The 20494-nt window shown below is 38.3% G+C and overlaps 1 protein-coding gene and 1 long non-coding RNA gene across 7 annotated transcripts in view; one reads left to right on the forward strand and one right to left on the reverse strand.

Moving 5' to 3' along the window:
• NGF (nerve growth factor) overlaps window positions 1-9133 on the reverse strand; it is a 33451-nt gene extending 24318 nt beyond the window's left edge. For 2 of the 6 annotated variants that reach the window (XM_066983079.1, XM_066983080.1), the window contains exon 1: window positions 8738-9112. The gene's annotated coding sequence lies outside the window, so the exon portion shown is untranslated. Of the gene's footprint in view, window positions 1-8737 lie in introns of all 6 variants that reach the window. The other 4 variants (XR_010826570.1, XM_066983081.1, XM_013189623.3 and 1 more) reach the window with 4 other exon arrangements.
• The window catches only part of LOC106041306 (uncharacterized), a 124879-nt gene that overhangs the window by 52787 nt on the left and 51598 nt on the right, over window positions 1-20494 (forward strand). The gene's annotated exons all lie outside the window — the stretch shown is intronic.

The following is a 20494-nucleotide window of genomic DNA, read 5'->3' on the forward strand; positions in this document are numbered from 1 at the left end:
AAAAAGAGAAAATACCAAATCTGATGACCATGAGCTGTAGCTGGTTGGAAAGGCAAAGCAAAAAAGAAAACCCACAATGGTTGATTTCTAATATGGAACACCTTGTAAGTGTCAAACCAGTACTAAATACAGGCCACTATCACATGGTCATCATACTTCATCAGTGGAGCCAATCTGAGTCTTACCTAAGAGACTGAATGCTGTTCCTTGGTTCTGAGTTCCTTAAAAAGCTGACTGTATGGCTGTACTCTATCTCCAGCCTTCTGCATTGATCATCTCACTGCAGAAGTTTTCTTCTTGTTACTGACTACACAATCCTAGTCTTCTATTAAATGACCCTTAGTCTTCTATTAGATAGATCCCTCTTTAAGCAAGAATTTGGATCAGGTGACCTCCTGAGTTCCCTTGCAGCTTGATTTATTCTATGATGCTGCATTTGTTCTTAATACTTGCAGGCCTTCTTTCTCTCAGGGAACTCTGTATAGCTGACTTTATACTCTTTCTTTCTTTCTTTCTTTCTTTCTTTTTTCTTTCTTTCTTTTTTTTTTCTTTCTTTCTTTCTTTCTTTCTTTCTTTCTTTCTTTCTTTCTTTCTTTCTTTCTTTCTTTCTTTCTTTCTTTCTTTCTTTCTTTCTTTCTTTTTCTTTCTTTCTCTTTCTTTCTTTCTTTCTTTCTCTCTCTCTCTCTCTCTTTCTCCACAAAAATTTGTGCCACTTTGAAGTATTTTCTGTGTTGAAAGTCCAATACGAAACTCAGCCTTTTTCTAGATGTGTGGAGATGATAGCAATAAAAAAGTATACATTTGTTTTTTTCTGATATTTAAGAATTTTTAGGAGATCAGAAACAAACAAAAAAACATACAAATGTGACATTTTCTGGTGATCATCAATTATAAAAGGTCTGTACCTGAAAAAAAAACTTGTCAAATACGATGCTGTAGGTGGTGTCCATAATTCTACTTATGTTCATAAATTGCTAATACATGCACACACAAAAAGACAAAGTCATAGAAAACTGAAGATATTCTCCACATTATAATTTTTGGGTACAGAATTTCCTGCTGTTTTACTGGTACATAAAGAGCATATATCCCTTAAACACAAAGGACTCTTAAGAGATTTTCTTAATTCAGACAGAAAGCTGTAACTTTTGCAATGCAAAGTGGTATTACTATCGCTGGGCAAGGTAGAAAGTAGAGAGTACTCCCTTTATTCATGTGGGGCATGTGTGCAACATTGTTCAACAAGGCTCCTGGTAAAAAATGAAAGTGAAATAAGCTGGAATTTGGAAGCTTGATATATCATTACAAAACAGAAGGAAGTTGATGGTTACTTGCGAGTCCTTTGGCTTTCTAGAGAATCCAGAAATCACTCAAATGTAATGAAATGTAGCTGTATAAAGTATCAGCCACAATTCCTATATCCACCTGCATATTTAATTTAAAAAGACTTAGCGTGTCAATATAATTCAGAATACTTAAACCCCCCTATGATTACATTCATGTATGTCGGTCTCGTAAGTTCTGAGCAATTCACGCTCTCAGTGTACTTGGTTCCTTGAGATCTGTAAACAGCCATAAAATGATAATTTGAATGGACTATGAAACTATACTAAACACGAATGATTAGAAATATTCTTTTTTTTTTTTTTCTAACTTCCTAAAAACCTTAGGACCAAATGGACAGAAATTTAAACACCAACACCACATGGACAGTTTGTTTCCTATGGACTTCCAGAAATGCAAGCAGAAGCTAATAGGGAATGGAATAGCATACTATGCTATGGAATAGCATACTATAGCTACCATACTCCTTTTTGCAAGTGCCCTATAGAAAACATTATTTGTGGGTATCTTAGTTTTTAAGTGTCTGATTTTCCATTCCTGGGATCAAATTTCCAAAGCGGTTGTACTCTCAGGCTACATATTGATTCAGAACCTGCTAAGCAAGTCCTAAATATGACACACAAATACAGTGCAACTGTAAATTAGAGGCTACTTTTGAAAAAGTTGCCCTTTCTTTCTTAGGTCATCCTACCCTGAAACAAATTGTCCTGTGAAGTCACAAAGCTCTGAGCAGCAGCTGTCTGCAGACTATGCAATGTAGTGGTCCATCTGTTGCATTTAGAAAGTATGCTTCATGGATCTCAATAAGATGAAAACTCTAAATTTTCAGAGACTGTTCTAGGCTCCCTTTCCAGTTAGTATTGAGGGACAATGACGTTGTGTGGCTGCTCTGTAGAAGTATTGGTTTTCAATCTGAAATATGAAAGCAACAGAGAATTAAGGATATGGACAGCTGCAGTCAAAAAACAGCTTGACAGTTAACTCTTGCCTACTGACCCACTGCAGCTGATGTGCCCTGCTGACTCTCCCTAAAGGGCACAATGTAATCTTTTTCCTGATCAGTGGAAGTACAGTGCTACAGTAGGGATGAATTGCGAGTTATGTTCATCAGAACTGTGAGTTTTTCTTGAAATATATTAATGAATATTTCAACTGAGCTATTCGTATGGCTGTGGTAAAGCATGCGCCTAGACACCTTGCAGGTCTGGGGCTGCTACGCAGAGTGTCTGAAAAGGATAATGAAATAATGGGCAGGAAATGATGCATTTCAGAAAATGCAGGCTGTGTCATTCACCAGTGGGCAAATCTCTTTATAAACAACCACAGTTGTTTTTTTTTTTTTAATACCTGAATCACCCAGCATATAAAGGCTTCCAAAAATAAAAGATATGGTTCAAAATAGAAAAACACATGTTCACTCAGCCAGAGCTGTTAAATATACCATAATCAAAGTAATATATAGCAACGAGGTATCTGGCAAATTTCCATCACAAAAAACTCTGAAGATACCTTTCTTTTTAAGAGCATAAATTGCACACGGTTGTATAAATAATAAAGACAATCAAAGCCAACTGGTGAACTAGATAAAAAAATCCGTCACTTTTATATACACAATACAGAGGGAAAAATATGAAATGATTGAGATTAGGAAAAAAAAATAGTAATTTTTAGACAAGCAAATCCACAATTAGCAAACAGAAAGTTGTCAAGGAAATAATCTGCTTTTGTGCTTGACTAACTTATTTATTGTAGGTAGGACTGTCAGAAACAGTCTAATCTTCTATTAGTTTTCTGAACAGTTAATAGCTAACAGAGCTAAATCAATTTTTGTCACATACTCCTTAACTCAGAATCAGTTTAATTCTATCAGTTATTCATTTATTTCATTAATTTTATTCTTGGAAGGAGCTTTGTATTTGAATAACATACACAGTCATAATGTTTTTGTCAGTAATATATAAGCCAAGGCCCAAAACAAAGTCAGAGAAATTGTCTTACCTTTTATCTGTTTATCTTTTTTTTTTTTCTTAGTGCTTGAATCTTTTTGCACTGACAATGGCAGTTTCGATATGTAACAACTCAGTGGAAGCAGAATCTGATCTTTTATTAGAACACTGTTATGTACCCTATGGGAACAGGAAATTTGATTTTGGAGCCAAGAACATAAATTAGGGAAGGATTTTTTTTTTTTTTTTTGTAAACAATTTAATTGTCTATGCCGGAAAAAAATAATTCTTGAAGTACATCAAGTGGTCTGGTTACTGCAGGTACGATTTCTGAAAGTGACCAGAGCTGTGTTCAACAAATATTTGGAGGGACTGTCAGACTGAGGGGTGACCATGTTAGTGTTTGGTTTCTCACGCTCAGGCCAGGACTTTTGCTATGTGCAGTGACCATGAAAGAGTTTCTTCTAGGGGATACCACAATTAAATTTGGAAGCCATATTTATGTGATACAACTGTTCCCAGCAATAGAAAATGTGAATCTGATAGAGTATGATTGTATCTTCTGATACTGTGAACTACTATGCCATAATATCTCAAAGCTTTACTTTAAATACAAGAGCCTAGGAAAGAAAGAAGAATGTCTCTTTACTGGGAAAAACATTGCCTCCAAGGATGAGTCAAAGCTGTTTCATTCATTTAGCAGTGGCACAGAAAATTCAAAAGATATTACAGAAGCTTAGCAGTAAAACCATCCTACATGTTATTTCAAAATACCTTGTTCAGTCATTTAAATTTTGGGTTTAGATACTATGCCAGAGAAGTCTCATTCATGTATGTATGTATGTAGGTAGGGCCTGATGTCTACATATGTCTACATACATATGGTAATCTTCTTCTTAATAGCTGTATGCAAGCTCAAAATACAGGGCAGCACTTTACATGCTTTCTCTTGATATCTTTCACATGAATACAAACACACAGATATTGTGACTGTAAGTTACCAAGTACCGTATCTTTCTGCCTCTCATTCATATGAAAACATGAAAGCAACTATGTGGTATGGTGTATTTGGGTGTGCTTCAGCTGGAGCTAATGCACTCAGAGATGTGCTGACTAGTGAACAGTTGTAGTGAACTCTTTATGTCCTTGGTGACTTCACAAATCTCTGCCAATACTGCCAGTGTCTTACATATCCATTTGTGTATCCTTTAAATTTGATTTCATCCCTTCTCCCAAGTTCTCAATATGAGTTTATGAGTGCCAAGCTTTAATGCTCCAGTACAATGTAACTTATTTGTGGGTCTTTATTAATCTCAGATAATCAAGATTTGTGGGCACAAAATCTCACTTTTATGCATAGAAAGTTCTGTATAATTCCAGTGTTTCTTTATGCATGCTGCAGACTGAAAAATACATTTAATTCATCAACAGCAAGTCAGCTATACTTGGGGACAAGTTAGCAATGTCAAGTTGACATCTCACATCTGTCTTTCAACCTTAGAATATGTGAGTGGTTCTTCTCATTCAGGTTTCAGTGTTTGCATGGCCGTTCTCTGGACTGTTGCCTTTTGTGGGGTGACACAGTTCTCAGAGTGAAAGGTATAGTGACAGTGTAATTAATGATGTGATATTTCCGTGCTGTTTACTTAACTGTATGTATAACATTTTTAGTGAAAGCAGTTAGTAAAGATGCGAGTTCAGTTAGAAGTCTCAAATAAAATGTCAGCTCTAGAAATAAGCAGGCCACAAGGAACTGAGATAAAATTATATTTTCCCATTTGGAGTATACTTCACTGAATTTCACAAGATCAATGAGACGTACTTTCTTAGGCCTTTCACCAGTATCTCAGTCATAATCTGCTTACACTGATTTGTCTGAATAGTTGTACATCTCAGCATTAATCTCTTTCTCTGGTGGAAACTTACATGAACATATGCTTACACCTAATTGTTGAACACTGAAGTAAAAATAATGCTATATTTACCTTTTTTTTTTTTTAAATTTTACCAAAATCTCCATACTTTCATAGTGAACCAGCAACCCATAGAAAATATTATGTAGATACTGTTCTTCTTGCTAGGATAAGTCAAGTATTCAACAGGCTGAAACACTGAGGAGAAGGCTAATAATGTTTAGGGAGTGATGTAAGAATAGGGCAACCCTATGGGGATCATCTCCTCAGTATACTCTTCCACTCTGCAGTCATTTTTGATTCACAGATTTTCTGAAGCACAGGTAGTGCATTTGCTTTTAGTTTGTCTGATCACTTGCTGAACCCATACAAACTACAATACCCCATGGAAAGGAATTCCTCAACTTTATCATGAATGGAGAGAAGAACCGCCTTCTTTTGTTTGCCTTGAATGTGCCACATGCTATTTTCATTTCCTGCTCCTCAATTTTTGAACTGACAACAGCCACTTCCATTTAAACTTCTTCAGGACAGTTATTATTCTAAATATCTTCACTACATACCTTCTCAGCCATCTCTTTTCCAGACTTAGAAATGGTAATCTATGTAGTTTCTCTAAATATGGAAATTGTTCCAGGCCTTTCATCATCCTTGTTGCCTTCTGCACCTTTTCTTGTTACACTTTATTCTATATTTTCTGAAACGTGGATAATGACCAGAGCTACAAGCAATATTCAGGACAAGGGCATTGTACAGCTTTATATCAAGGGTCTGAGATTTTCTTTCTACCATTTATGTTACATAAGTAGTTTTACTGGAAGTGGGATCAGGCAAATGGGGTGCACATGAATCACATTAATAGATACTACAATCTCTTGGCAAAAGCAAAAATGATCTTGCTTTTCTTGGCCACATATTTTTGGGTATAAGTACACATACATGCAAATGCTTCATGAATTCAGCAGAGCTGCACAAAGGGCATTGTGTCAGGAAAACAAAGCACACGCATCCCATAGGACATCCATCCCAGGGTGGGAGATCCTTCTGTTGTAGAAACTGTCTTAAATACATTGGCCTCTGTGACTGTGCTGAAGTCAAATTCAGGACAGAGATAGTATCCTTCCTACTGAGAAAGACAAGCAGTAGTAGTAGCACTGTTACATGGGCCTTTCACCCCTTTTACCATGAGGCAAGTTCTGTGAGAAGAGGTGGTATCTTACATTTCTCCAAATGTATCAGCTGATCTAAAAAATATTTTATTTTACAGTCACTTTCTGAACAAGCCTTTTAAACTTCTTTTGATGAGAGGGTAGTTGCCAGCAGAGGTCACCATTGCTGTAGCGGATTTGAAAGATACTGAGTTTCACTAGGTTTTATTGGACTAAGATTTAAAGGGTAAATAAATATTTCTAAACCCACCAATACCATCATTTGACTTTTGGTGCTAGAATGTTAAACCTTTTGGAATTAAAGCATTAATTTTACTAACTCTTTGTTTTTAACATCAAAGTTTGTTCTTTAGAACTTAGAAAATGGTAGAATGTTATCTTCTTAAAATCATGAATATTTTTTCCTCATGCCTTCAATTTAATTCAATTAATGCTAATTACTATGAATTCAATATTCTATCAGTTCCAAAAGCATATTGGAGAAACAGAAAAACAATGGAATTTGCACTTAAAGGACCATTTTTATGTCCAAAGTCATGGAGCAGTAAGTGAATTTATGGGACTGATGCTATTGATGGAAATAATCTAGCTTTTAAATGTGTTCTATCTGGCCCTTGTTCTGCGTATCCCATTAAAGAATTTTTCACTTAAAAGTGCTAATTTTAATACATATTTTATGTATTTTTCTAATCTGATGCTTTGAATTAGCATGTTACAGTGATTACATAAACTGTCTAATCATTCTATGTGATAACTGTTTACTTAGTATAAGGGTTAGAACGATCCTTTGTGCTCATTGTAATTTTCCACTGAACTTAAATGAAGACATCTGATAAGATAATTTAAGCTTTTGATTTGAGAAAATGGACACTGCTTAGCTAAGACTGTGAGAAAAAGAAAGCCACAATTACTTTCTTTGCTACCCTTTTGTCAGACTGACAGATCCCTTTAGGGTGAGTGGCTGGGATCAATCCAGATGTGAAAGTACTATTACTATACTGCACACATTTGTCAGAAAGAATTCCTCTCCAGACCTTGCTAAAATTTATTAAAATATTATTAATGTATATAAATTTTAATATATTTGAGGGACAAATAATTCTTATTATACGATGTGAACACTTGAATTTATTTGGGTCTTCATTACACCATCTTTTTTGTGAAAGTGCAAAAAATATTATAAACTTCTGAGTTGCAGACAAATGTAGAATGGTAGCTGGCAGGATAATTTTCAGGCTTTCACAAAAGCCTGCTTTCCATAATATCTGAAGCATCTCAGAAGTGCAAAGAATATGAACTTACAGGCAAATCAGCTTCCTGCTTATCTTTTTGCAGGTAATTGTCACGTTTTATTTTGGCTCAGCAAAAAAGCTTTATTGTAATACACTAACACATGAAAGCACCCATAAATTATCTGTATTACAGTTACAATGCAACTTCGAAGTTGTGACAACTTGGAAAAACCAGCCTGACAAGCATGATAACTTTCACTGTTTCTCTAAAACTTCTTGCGCATATAAGGAAAATTTAAAGTGAAGAAAGCAACTGAAGCACAAACAGTTTTTGTTCTCAGCACACAAACTCTTTGCATCTCTGTGACTGGGATCCCCGTTTTTGTCTCTGACTGATGCATTAGATAAGACAGCATTATCACCCAGTATAAATCAATAAACATTGTCAGTGTCAGTCTGTCAAGGCAGCAGGGAGTTTGTAAGCTTTTCCAGCTAGACTTCCTAGAGGATACACATAGGGAAAACAACAGCTCTCCCTATAGCTAGAAGGATTCTGCCTTGAGCCAATCATGCTTTGATTTACCAGAATTCCTATTTATTTATATCAGAAAAGAAAGGATTTCTTATCTAGAGTAGAATTATCATAAAAGAAAAAAAAAAAGGAAAGTGTTAAATAAGCCTTAATACTCAGAACTGAGACAGTAAAAAATATTCATGTAGAAGTAACTGCAGTATTATGCAAATAAAACTAAGTTTTGATTTACCTGGATAAAAACAATGAGAAGAATACTTACTTGTCTCTAAGGTTAAGCTGTTCTTACTAAAGATCTGTTTCAAACTTTGAATTTAAGCACAAATGCTTTACGAATATGTTCCAGATGTGCATGCAGTTTAACCTGCGTTAGTAAATGCAATTTTCAGTTTTATTAGACCGAGCTTTTCTGAGCAGATGTTATTTTTAAGCAATGAGGACTCCGTATTTCAAAGACATCTGATCTGTACCTCTTCAAGAGAGTGAAAATCACAGTACAGCAAAAACGCATTGGCTGATTTTGAAGATACCAAACTTCCACAAGTGGTGCAACAGCCACACTACTTGTGTTGAGAAAACTGACTGTTGTGGGGTCACTCACCTTAGAGCTGTATCACTCGACACCGGAGGAACAGGGAATCCGGAGAGTTGTCCAAGCTGTTTTGTAGTCTGTAGCACCCCAGTCCGTGGACACTTTCCCAAGCCAGAAGAGCCATTCACATTCCCTCTGTCTTTCCAGCCTCATTCAGTGCTCTCAGGACTCAGCTAGCTGCACTGACTCACAGAAATGAAGCTCCCTCTGGGTCCTAGTGCTGTAAACGTGTGGGAGCTGCACGGACTCGTAGGAATTCAGCCGTTGGCTTGGTGCCTAGTCCATGCAGTGATGCACAGATGTGCAGTGAAAGTTTCAAAGCGTGCACTGGTTGTATGACTACGCATACATAATACAGAGAAAAGCCTCTAACTTCCTGATTCCAATCCCTGAAACTCTTTCAGGGATTTTTTGTCATCAGCATTTCTACTTTACATCTTAATCCTTGCACTCGATTTAAAGAAACTTTGGGCTCCCTGATGAATAGGCTCTGTTGAAATTGATCTCTAGAGCCCTTTAGTCCTGTCATCAGTCTATAGTGTTCCTAAAGGAACACTAATAGTTAACTGGTGTAGCAGTGGACTGGGTTGTCTGCAAAAATTGTGCAGTCCTCCTTACCAGCAGCCTTTAACAGAGGTCAGCCAAACACTGATCAAGAGTAGCAAAGAAATATTTGATCCTGACTTAGGGCAGAGGAAAAAAGATGACAGAAAACCCCTTCCAGCCATAATGTTCTGTTTAACATGTTTACCTTAAGCAGCAAAGAAATATGGAAATGTTTTCCATTATTTTTGTGAAGGAGGATTAAGCACTTGTAATGAAACAACAGTGTGTTTATTAAAATTAATTTGTCATTGATAAATATAGAGAAGAAATGCAAAAGTGAAAAAGTGCATAAGATACAAAAAAAAAAACAAAAAAAAACCCAATAGACAGTTGGCTAACTACATTGAGAACTGGAGAACTGTGAAGCAGCCACCTGGATTTCATAGTTCTCATTCTAGCAAAGTGTAACCTTTGTGATTACACAGAAACATGAGGAAAAAGAATTAGATTATCATCCACAGAAACCCAGCCCACTGCACTTTATCGATGTGGAAATAATCAAACATTTTCTCATTCTGTCCAGAAGAGGGCAGCCATCTAGAGAGACTTGTCCTTAAAATTCTTTGGGCAAGAAAAAGAATGTGGAACATACTGTATAGAGGTGTAGAGCAAGAAGGCAAAGTAGCTTTGAGATAATGTTTCTTAATTGCCAAATGGATATGTCATTTTTTGAACCTGAACCAAAAATATCTTCACATTTTATTAAAGCTAGTAGACAAATCTTACATTCCTTCCTCATAGTGCCAAAGATAACAGTGGCTTCAGTGCTAGACTCCTTCTTAGACGTGGTGTCCATTTAAAATTGCCTGAAATATCCGTAGGGAAACTGCAGCACAAAAAGATTAATGCAAGTGCGAAAACAGTTTGCCAAAACTATGCAGTTCAGATTGCTTTGTTTTTCTAGAAGAAAAATGCTTTCCACACGTGATACCAGTCACAGGCCAAAGTGTGATGTCTTCATTCACACAGCCAGCCATCGGAGTTTCTGAAAGTTTTGCCTGTAAAACTTGACCGTGGTATTTGGCCTTAGCTTCATATTTCACTGCAGAAATGCCAGGCTGTTCTTGTGTTGAGTGAGCATTTGTCTCGCTTTGTTAGAATATCCTTGGATTAAGACTTTGTGCCGGAAAATTTGAAAGAGCATTATTGCCCACTGTAACTGTAGCAAACAGCATCAAACCTGATAAAAAGATATGCTTTGTTGTTTTGTTTTTAGTTAAAAGATACTGCATGCATGTATTCAGCATCTCTACAATTGATTTCTTGGCAAGAGCTGCCCGTTTTTCTTATAGTATGATCACAAAAGCTCTTCTGGGCACAGTATACAATAATGTACTGTGTTTGCAATTAATCCATAGCACTTATTTATGTCTAAAGAAGACCTCCTCTTGTACCTTATTTTTGTACCTCTTGAGTTTATACTAGCAGGCTGATATGAATGAGCAAGAAAGCTGCAACAATCTCTGGGAAAAAGCACTGGCTTGTATTCTCTGCTTTTATCTTCCCATGTACCCCAAACAAACAACTTTTCTAGCTTCTGGAGTAGGTGTGGTCCTACAGGCACACTAGCAATGCACAGAAGAATGCTTAATTCTAGCTGGAACACTATAGTCACAGCTGAGCAGCTGAAAGCATTGTACAGCAGTCATATGTCTTTTAGCAGTGGTCTGAACCACAGATTTAGAGAGAAAAGTTTTACTACATGCATGCTTCCTTAAATTTTACCCTACATGAGCTGAGGATTCTCTTGCTTTGGCAAGCCACTACATACAAGGTGTGGGACTGATAATGTTTGGCTGAGTAAGGAAACTGAAACTCTACTGCAATAGTTCCAGCTCCCCCATGGTCTCTTTTATGAGCTTTCTTAAGCAGTATTTCTGTTTCCCCTAAGAGTAAATGAATTCAACCTGTTCCTGAGAAGTACTGTCATGTAGTGCAGTAACAGCTTTCATTTCAGGGAAAGATAAGCACTCAGACCAAAATGGACAATAGCCCTTTTGAGAATGTTGATTACAGGTAAAATGGTTTGTACTCTGCTGGCTCTAGGGCTGTCTGTTCTGATAACTAGACTCAGTTTAGTGTTGCCCTAACCCCCACAATGGCAACAGTGGATTGCCACAGCCTCTTCCTCCTACATCAGCACCTTCCCAAAAAGTTGGAGAGTGAAGGACTCACAGGGTATGAAAAAAAAGTGCCTTGTGCTTATGTGTGATTAGGATTGTAAGAGGACCTGAGGACTGTAGGTGTGTTTCTCCTGGAATCAATGTCTTTTGTGCTGCTAAAAGCATGCCAGGAAAGGTATTTGAGAAGAGGTATCTGGGCTTTTCTATTTAGAAGCAACGCTCTTCAAAGAAAAAAGCTGCCAAAAAAAATTATAAACAGTCTTAATTTATTTCTGAAATCTTTATGGATGTGGAAGTAACACAGGTGAGTAGAGCTGCTGTTCCTAAAATCCTGACACTTTACAGAGGTGTTAGGATACTGAGAAAGGGGCTTACAAGCTCATGCTTTTGAGAGATACCATAAAAGTATAGGAGGATGGCATGAGGATAAATGGACTTGTTTTCTTCTGACACACGTATTTGTGTATGTGTGTGCGTGCATGCAGACAACTACATTCAATACTTCCTTGTAATACTAAGTCTCTACATGAAAAATATGTATCAAAAATAATGTCCTTCCCCTAGATGTTCGGAGGTGCTTAGATGTGAATGCAATAAAAGTCTTAAGCATCTCAAATGAGGCATTCAGCATGTTAGATAGTGTCCGTTTTACCTAAAAGAAAATTTATTATTTCCAGTTTTTAAAATGTCCAGAAAATAGAACATAGTTATCTTGTGTAAACTTGTCTGATAGCTCTTGTCCTAAGGCTAAATTGAATGTGAAGTGATAGTAAACTTTTGCCTTACCTGGAGGAAGCTTGCCCATGTTGCCAGATACATGTTAATCAAGAGGCTGGGGGGAATCATCACGATGCAAATTCTCTTTTTGTGTTAGTTAAAGATGAAAAAATTGATACAGGAATTGAACGGTCTGTTGTCTTAGTTTATGTATCTTTATGTGTATGGCAGAAGTTACCAGAAAAAAGCAGGTCGCTTGTGGGTCATGAATAAATAGGTCTGACAAACAAGTTCATCACTGATTACTGTAAGACTCAATCTCCTGTAAATATTTTCTTAACTGTTTCTACAATATGGCTTCTCAATTGAATCAATAACACAGCCAGAATGTAGCTTGGGCACACTGGAAAATTGATTTGTACATGATGCATTTCTGATACACTGCAATTCAAAACAAGTGGTGATTAGAAACATTCATTTATGGTGAATTATGGAAGTAATTTGCACTAGTCTTTTCTTTCTGTTTTGGTTGGTTATGTAAGGAAAACATCTGAAAAGCCCAAGCCTACTAAAAGCAAAATGTCTTGGTTGTTCAAGTGCTGTTACAGACATAGAATATAATTCTAATGGAAGTGATGTGTAGACAACATCTTGAAGCTCCGTCAGGGAGAGGTTCAGGCTGGATATCAGGAAACGTTTTTCGCTAAGAGGGTGGTTGGGCACTGGAACAGGCTCCCCAGGGCAGTGGTCACGGCACCGAGCCTGCCGGAGTTCAAAAAAGCCTTTGTAGAACAATCTCAGGCACTTTTTTTTTTTTTTTTTTGGGGGGGGGGGGGGGGGATGGGGGGTGTCCTTTGTGGACCCAGGAGTTGGACTCGATGATCCTTGTGGGTCCCTATGACAAAGCAGAGCTATGAGAAAAACTTTACAGTACTCTTCAGATTCAGTAGAGGTTTTGCCTGATAGTTGTTTGGAAAGATGTAGTAACTACAAACATTTCTGCAATACGCAATTCTGTTGGAATTAACACTCAACTATTGCTTTGCAATGAGGGGCAAAAAAGAGCATATATGCTACTTAAAAATGTTAAATGAACTATGAATTTTGAAAATTAGCACTCAGATGGTAATTCCATGCTCCTCTTTAAGAAATTGAAAGTTTTAGTGTACTCTGCTTAGTAGCTGTGTAGTTTTTTTTTTGTGTGTGTTTTTTTTTTTTTTTTTTTGTCCCAGGATGTAGCTTTTTTCACTTGGCTGAACCAGAGCTGGGTTGAAGTCTGAAGTCTCTTTGGAAACCATAAAGAGTTGGTCAGACAGAATTCACTATTTGTGAGCTTTTGTATGAGGTCTCTGTTCATGGACAAAAACTGCCTTGATATAATTTTATATGGAGTACATGTGCTCTGGTGTACTGCTAATATTCGCCTTCATTATAGGAGCATTTCAAAAACTAGTCGAATGCATGCTTTTTTATTTTGTTTGTTTGTTTTGAGTGGATATATGCTACAAACACTGAGCTAGCATTAATTTTTATAAGATCCACAAAGTCTGACAGGTATATCATTTTGGGGGGAATTAGCACTGTCAGTAAAACTTATAGTTGTTTAAAGATCCGTTCACCCAATGCAAGTGAGCAATAAGACTATTTGTCAGGAAGTTTGGACATACTACCTGTTCCTGGATAGCAAGGCTATCACATGTGGATTCCCTGACAAACCTTTGCTTCAAGCTCTGTTCCTCTGCTTGCTGCAGAGGAATTCGGTACAGAGAGGAGTATTGACTGTGGCATAGAATGACTCCTGTCTCCTGTTTGATCTGTGAAACGGGCCTCATGTTTTCTCTTCTCACTCTCTACTACTCTTCTACCATTCTCTAATAGAGACTATTTCTCTTTGTCAAAGTCTGGCTTCATGATGTGTGCATAATGTGCTCTGAGATACTGAGAATAATTTGGCACTGCAGCCATACTTTGCTCATGACCTTTGGGAACTGGCAGATGCTTAAGAGATTTTATATCTACAGGGAAAGAATATTATAGTTAGTGGGCAGATGACTTATGATCCTATCAGAGTTTTCACTTCTTTCAGACTTGCAGTATTGAACCTTCCTATACAGTAGTAGGTCTCAGTAGAGGCACAGGTACATTGAATACAGTGTGTAGCAGAATCTCATCTACAGGCAATCCCCACAAGGCAGCATGTTGTAATTGTTCTTAAGGGAGGCTTGAAGGGTGCTTCATAACAAGGGGTTTTGGAACATCACAAGAACTGTGAGCACTGTGCCAAAGATTCTTCTGCAGAGATACCTTCATTTTCCAGTGTGCTCCAAGGAAATACAGGGTGCCCCTTGGCATAAACCAGACCATAAAAGAAAAACTCTGCTATCAGGAAAGATTGCCTTGTTGCTCAAAGCTTGAGGAGGAGGTGGCACAAACTTCTGCATTTAAATTGCTGGTATATATATTTTTTTTCAGTGTAAAGTTAGGCATTTCATTAAGTATCTTTAAAAGCTCAGTTTTCTGGATATGGTCTCAAGAGGTACAGCTTGCCTGGACCAACTGTTTTCCTACAAACTCTGTGTCTAAAACTTCTTTCTCAGGGGCACTGATTTCACTGAAATTTTTTAAGAGAATATTTATGCCCCAACAGAAGAAACTGAAGTATCAACTAACAAAACTTAATCAAGCTGTGGAATTGAAATAAAAAAATAATAATTTGGTAAAGTTAACAGTTATACTCTGTGACTGTCTGAAAGTTCATCTAGGATCTTTCTAAGCTCTGGTACCAGGACAAATTTTATAATATCAGCAAATTTCTTCAAACAGTTCAACCATGTAAATTTTTTGAGCTACCTGTGCTGTACTGTAAATCAGTAAACCTGATAGAGGCCATATTTCAGGGACAACCACAGATTGCCTTCCAGTCATTCAAGATTTTATTTCCTTAAGTTGAATTCAGTCTTTGAAAAAGAATCCTATCTACAGAATTCTCCCTGAGCAGTGCTTCTCTATGTTTCTAAGGGGAAGCACACTCAGGAGTAGCTGTGCAATATGCTTGTCTGCTCTTACACTCTGTTGTGTTGCAGTTAATTAAAAACAGTACTGTTGTTCACTCTTTATATATCAACACCTGAAGGCATCAGATTTGTTAGTCTGTATTCCATGGTAAAGGAACTGTTTTTTTTTTTTTTTGTTTGTTTTTTTTTTTTTTGTCGCTGAAGCTTTAAGAACAGAAAAGGGTGTTTAATGACTAGAGCAGAATTAGATTAGTAAGAAATGCATCATTGGTTTGTGTAAGTAGTACAGTACTTTGTCCCCAGAAGTGCCAGCAGGAGATCATATTTACTCATATTTTGAAGAGGGGATGTTGAAGAGTATGCCATTACCCTAACTCCTTTTATATCTGGGTCAACCTGCTTGAACCTTGATAAACTTGTCTGTGTTTTTTTTTTTTTTTCAACCTGAGGGTGTCAGTTGCTTCCACAACCTTTTGCAGCAACAATATCCACAAGTTCTGTGCCATATCTTTAAAGTATTCTTGTATATGTTCAGAACTGATCTCATGTAAGTTACAAGTGTCCACAAGTTTTAGTAGTGTCAGGTTTCTTGAACAGCAGTTCCATAATCACCTTATCCACTAACTTTATATTTTATAAACCTTCATCATATCCTACCCCACCGTCTTTGTCCCCAAACCAAGGAGCCTCAGTCTTTCTACTCTCTCCTCATCAGGCAGCTGTTCCATCATCTTAATCTCTTTATATGCCTGTCTGTGTATCTTTTGTAACTCCACCATGCCCTTCCTGAGAGTAGAACTGCTCATAGGACTCAGCACGTGGACGCAGGGAGATGCCCCAGAGTTCATGTAGGTGATTTCTGAGGCATACATGTTTTCTAAGTTCTCTGACATTTGTAAGCAGTGGTGACATCTGATAAAACCATTTTTATGTCCACAGTAGGCAAACCATCTGTTGTGCTAAATACTCACCTCTTCCCCCAAGTGAAGAAATCATTTTGATATTCTGCAAGAGTGTATTTCAGCTCATTAGCGTTGCATTATGCAAGTCCTTACAGGCTAATCACTACAGCTGCTGTTCTATCATTTGTTCTTGTCACAGGGCAATTTTATTTTCAAAATGTTGTTTTAATTAAAAAGGAAAATGTGCTTGAAGAGATTAGAATCATAGAATCATAGAATATCTTGAGTTGGAAGGGACCCACAAGGATCATTGATTACAACTCCTGGCTTCAAACAGGACCACCCAAAAATCAATCCATGTGTCTGAGAGTGTTGTCCAAATGCTTCTTGAATTCCAGCAGGCTTGCTGCTGTGACCAAGCACAGTCATGTGGTTCAGTGCCAAGACTGGCACTTTCAGACCAGTTATCCTTGGGGTACTCAGCCTCCTGACCTGGAAGTCTGGGATGGGGACCAGAATAAACCCCCCATGATTCAGGTGGAAACAGTTAGAGACCTGCTGCTCTACCTGGACAGTTACAAGTCCATGAGGCCAGATGGGATCCACCCAAGGGTGCTGAGGGACCTAGGGGATTTGATTGCCGGGCCACTTCCCACCATCTGTCAGCGGTCATGGTACAACGGAGAGGTCCCAGATTACTGGAGATTTGCTAATGTGACACTCCTCTATAAGAAAGGTTGTAAGGAGGACCTGGGGAACTACAGGCCTGTCAGCCTGACTTCCATGTCAGGAAAGGTTATAGAATATATCATCTTGAGTGCAATCACACAACATGTGCAAGACAGCCAGGGGATCAGGCCCAGTCAGCATGGGTTCATGAAGGTCAAATCCTGCCTGACCAACCTCATCTGCTTCTATGACCAGGTGACCCGCCTGTTGACGTAGTCTACCTAGGCCTTTGGCATGGTCTCCCACAGTATTCTCCTGGAGAAGCTGGCAGCCTGTGGCTTGGACAGGTACACTCTGCTGGGTTAAAAACTGGCTGGATGGTCGGGCCCAGAGAGTGGTGGTGAATGGAGTGAAATCCAGCTGGTGACCGGTCACCAGTGGTGTTCCCCAGGAGTCAGAGTCGGGGCCCATCCTTTTTAATATCTTTATTGATAATTTGGATGAGGGAATTGAGTGCACCCTCAGTAAGTCTGCAGACCAAACCAAGTTGAGGGGAAGTGTTGATTTGCTGGAGGGTAGGAAGGCCCTGCAGAGGGATCAGGACAGGTTGGATCAATGGTCAGAGGCCAATGGGATGAGGTTCAGCATGGCTAAATGCTGGGTCCTGCACTTTGGTAACAACAACCCTGTGCAACGCTAGAGGCTTGGGGCAGAGTGGCTGGAAAGCTGTGCAGAGGAAAAGGATTTGGGAGTGTTGGTCAATGCTCATCTGAACATGAGCCGGCAGTGTGCCCAGGTGGCCAAGAAGGCCAACAGCATCCTGGCTTGTATAAGGAATAGTGTAGCCAGAAGGACCAGGGACGTGATCGTTCCCCTGTACCTGAAAGGAAGTTGTGGGGAGCTGGGGGTCATCCTCTTCTTACAGAAAACTAGTGATAGGACAAGAGATAATGGCCTCAGGTTGTGCCAGGGGAGGTTCCGGTTGGAAATTAGGAGACATTTCTTCTCAGATGGAGTAGTCAGGCATTGGAACGGGTTGTCCAGGGCGGTGGTGGAGTCACCGTCCCTAGGGGTGTTTAAGGAAAGGTTGGACATGGTATTTAGGGACGTGGTTTACCAGGTAATATTGGTCATAGAGGGATGGTTGGACCAGATGATCTTGGAGGTCTTTTCTAACCTTAATGATTCTATGATTCAGAGGACATGTAGAGTTTTATAAGCTGATAGAGTGAAACTCTCCAAACCTGGAGACCAGATTCACTACAATGAAGTGCAAAATGTCTCTCTTCTGCAGTGGCTTTTATTTATTTAAAAGAGTAGTGCTATCAGGTTGTCATGCTGATTGCTAGTTTTTCTGTTGTTTCAAATTCTGCAGATATTCACCTGGCCTTTTTACTTTCACAGCAGTAAGATCAGACATTGACTGCAATTTTCCTTCGGGCATGTGAATTATGTCTCAGATTGGAAACCAATCCACCCTACTGAACACTGGTACATATTACTAAGAGTAGGTAGTTCAGTCTCTTTTGGAAGAAGCCCCTCCCAAATAGTTTTTAAAGTAGTCATCACTAATATTTTTTTTAAACTGCCTTTCTCTTATTAGATATCAGAATATGAATAGTATCTTAAAGCATGAGGGCTATCCCCTGCCTTTATATGTATTCTCTTACTATGCATATGTGTACACACACAAAGGAAATATGTCAGTGTCCAGCTATGACTGACCCTAGTTTCTGCATTCACCTGTAGTCCGTTCCATGCTATCCAAGGGAGGTACAAAGGATGTAGTAGGAAGTTCTGCTATAAAATTAGTATCATAGGCTAAACATAAAACTTGGAATGAGTTGCATTTGACTATTAAGGGTGGAAGCCTTAGCTAGTTGGACATTTCAAAATAGCTTAAAGAATGTGTTCTGTTGGAAGGATCATGTCCTGACACCAGCATACTGAAAGGATGGACTTGCTCTGCACCATTTCTGTGTCTGGTATCTTCTTGTCCTTACTGAGAAATCTTAAAGAGTCTTTGGGGAGAGGCTGAAATTAGTGCAACTAATTACATTTAGAGCAATGATGTAGAAGCATTTCATATTATACTTGTCTTCCAGGACCTGAGCTCTGTATTGTGTGACAAACAATAGAAATGGTGAAAGTGTAAAAAGCTGTGACTCCTTGGCAATGTTACAACTTGTCTTTACTACTAAAAAAGGCAGTAAACTGGGAGGGTATATCAAAGAATTAATCGCTCTGCACTTACTCTGTTTCTTGCACTTGTTTTCTACACATAGTCTTCTGTTCACTGTTGGAGACAGAACTCCAGGCCAGAGGTACCTTCGGACTGAGGCAATCTGGGAGTGCTTATGTATGTTAAGTTGTTCTGCAGTGAAAGGCATAGTTCTCTGTGCAAGAAACTGAATGAAGGCGCAGCTTTTCAGTTTTACTATGAGGAAAACCAGGCATGGAGTCAACTTCTGGCAGGATCGTAGAACTCAAGCACAGTGTTTTCCGTTCAGTAATACAGACGTTGTCTTCACTGTGATTTTATCCACTGTATTGCCAGGTAAATCTCAGATTCTGCAAAATTAAAATCTATAAGTCTTCCTAAGCAGTCAGTTGAAGCTCTCAACTGACACCCTTTTATGTGTCCTGCACTTTCTTACATTGTTCTCTAATGTGGGACTGCAAGTATTAACAAGAAAGATAGGTGAGAAAGATGAGGGAATACAAAGCTTTAAGGAAAAACAGTGAAACAACGGTAGAAGAGATGTGGGACACTGCAAGGGATGAGGTGAAGTAGAGGTGAAAGTGCAGGTGAGAGAGGGAGAGAGGCACTCAAGAGAAGCAAAATATTCAGAAAGAGTCTAGTAGCCACATGAGTCTGTGTTGGCAGAGGGAGAAACTAAAAGTATGCATTGGTTTAATTATATTTTTGTGCTGCACAGACCTATGCGAATAATATTACTTTTCAAGGACTAGCAGAAAGAGAGAGAATCTGAGGAAAACAAAACAAAACAAAACAAACCCACCACTTTTTTGACAAATCACAATAATGGATTTTGTTTTGAAAATAGGATCGGTTATGCTTTTCAGGGACACTTTCACACATTTCCCCTCCCCTCGTTAAGAGGCCCTGTGGCACTGTCAGTAGACTTGCGGTACTATAAACTGAAAGTACATCTGTGAAAGTCAACCGTACAAATCAAAATGCAGGTTTTAAGACACGTAGCATTAGCGTTATTTGAAAATGCTGTTTGCATGCACTGGAGGAATCCAAACCAATTTGGGTTTGAAGAAAGCAGAGTTTACTCCAGGACACAGTGTTCAGTGTTTGCAGATCATTGGACAGCTCAGTCTAGTACAGATCATGCCTTTTTATGGGGACATTCCAGCTCCAAAGAAAGCAAATTCTTCTCAAACACATTGTCTTAGTTAAACTTTTAATACTTTTTGATATTGCTAGCAGCAGCTTTATATAATGCAGTTATGTAGTGCTCAGCAAAAAAATCTACCCGTATTCTATGAACTGTTGAAGAATAAGAGACTTCAGATGATGTGGGTATATTACCACTGTGAGATTTGCACAGTATTTTATACCTGGAATCAATTAATTAATTATCTCACAGGGGATGAATACCAAACAAGAAATTGGACTTCATCTGCATAGTCTTGTAGTATACACATTATAAGTGTTGCAGTGAGCTCCTAGTCACTCGTTGAAATTCCTTTAAAATCACATAT

Source organism: Anser cygnoides, chromosome 25 (genome assembly GCF_040182565.1).
Source record: "Anser cygnoides isolate HZ-2024a breed goose chromosome 25, Taihu_goose_T2T_genome, whole genome shotgun sequence".
Lineage (NCBI taxonomy): Eukaryota > Metazoa > Chordata > Aves > Anseriformes > Anatidae > Anser > Anser cygnoides.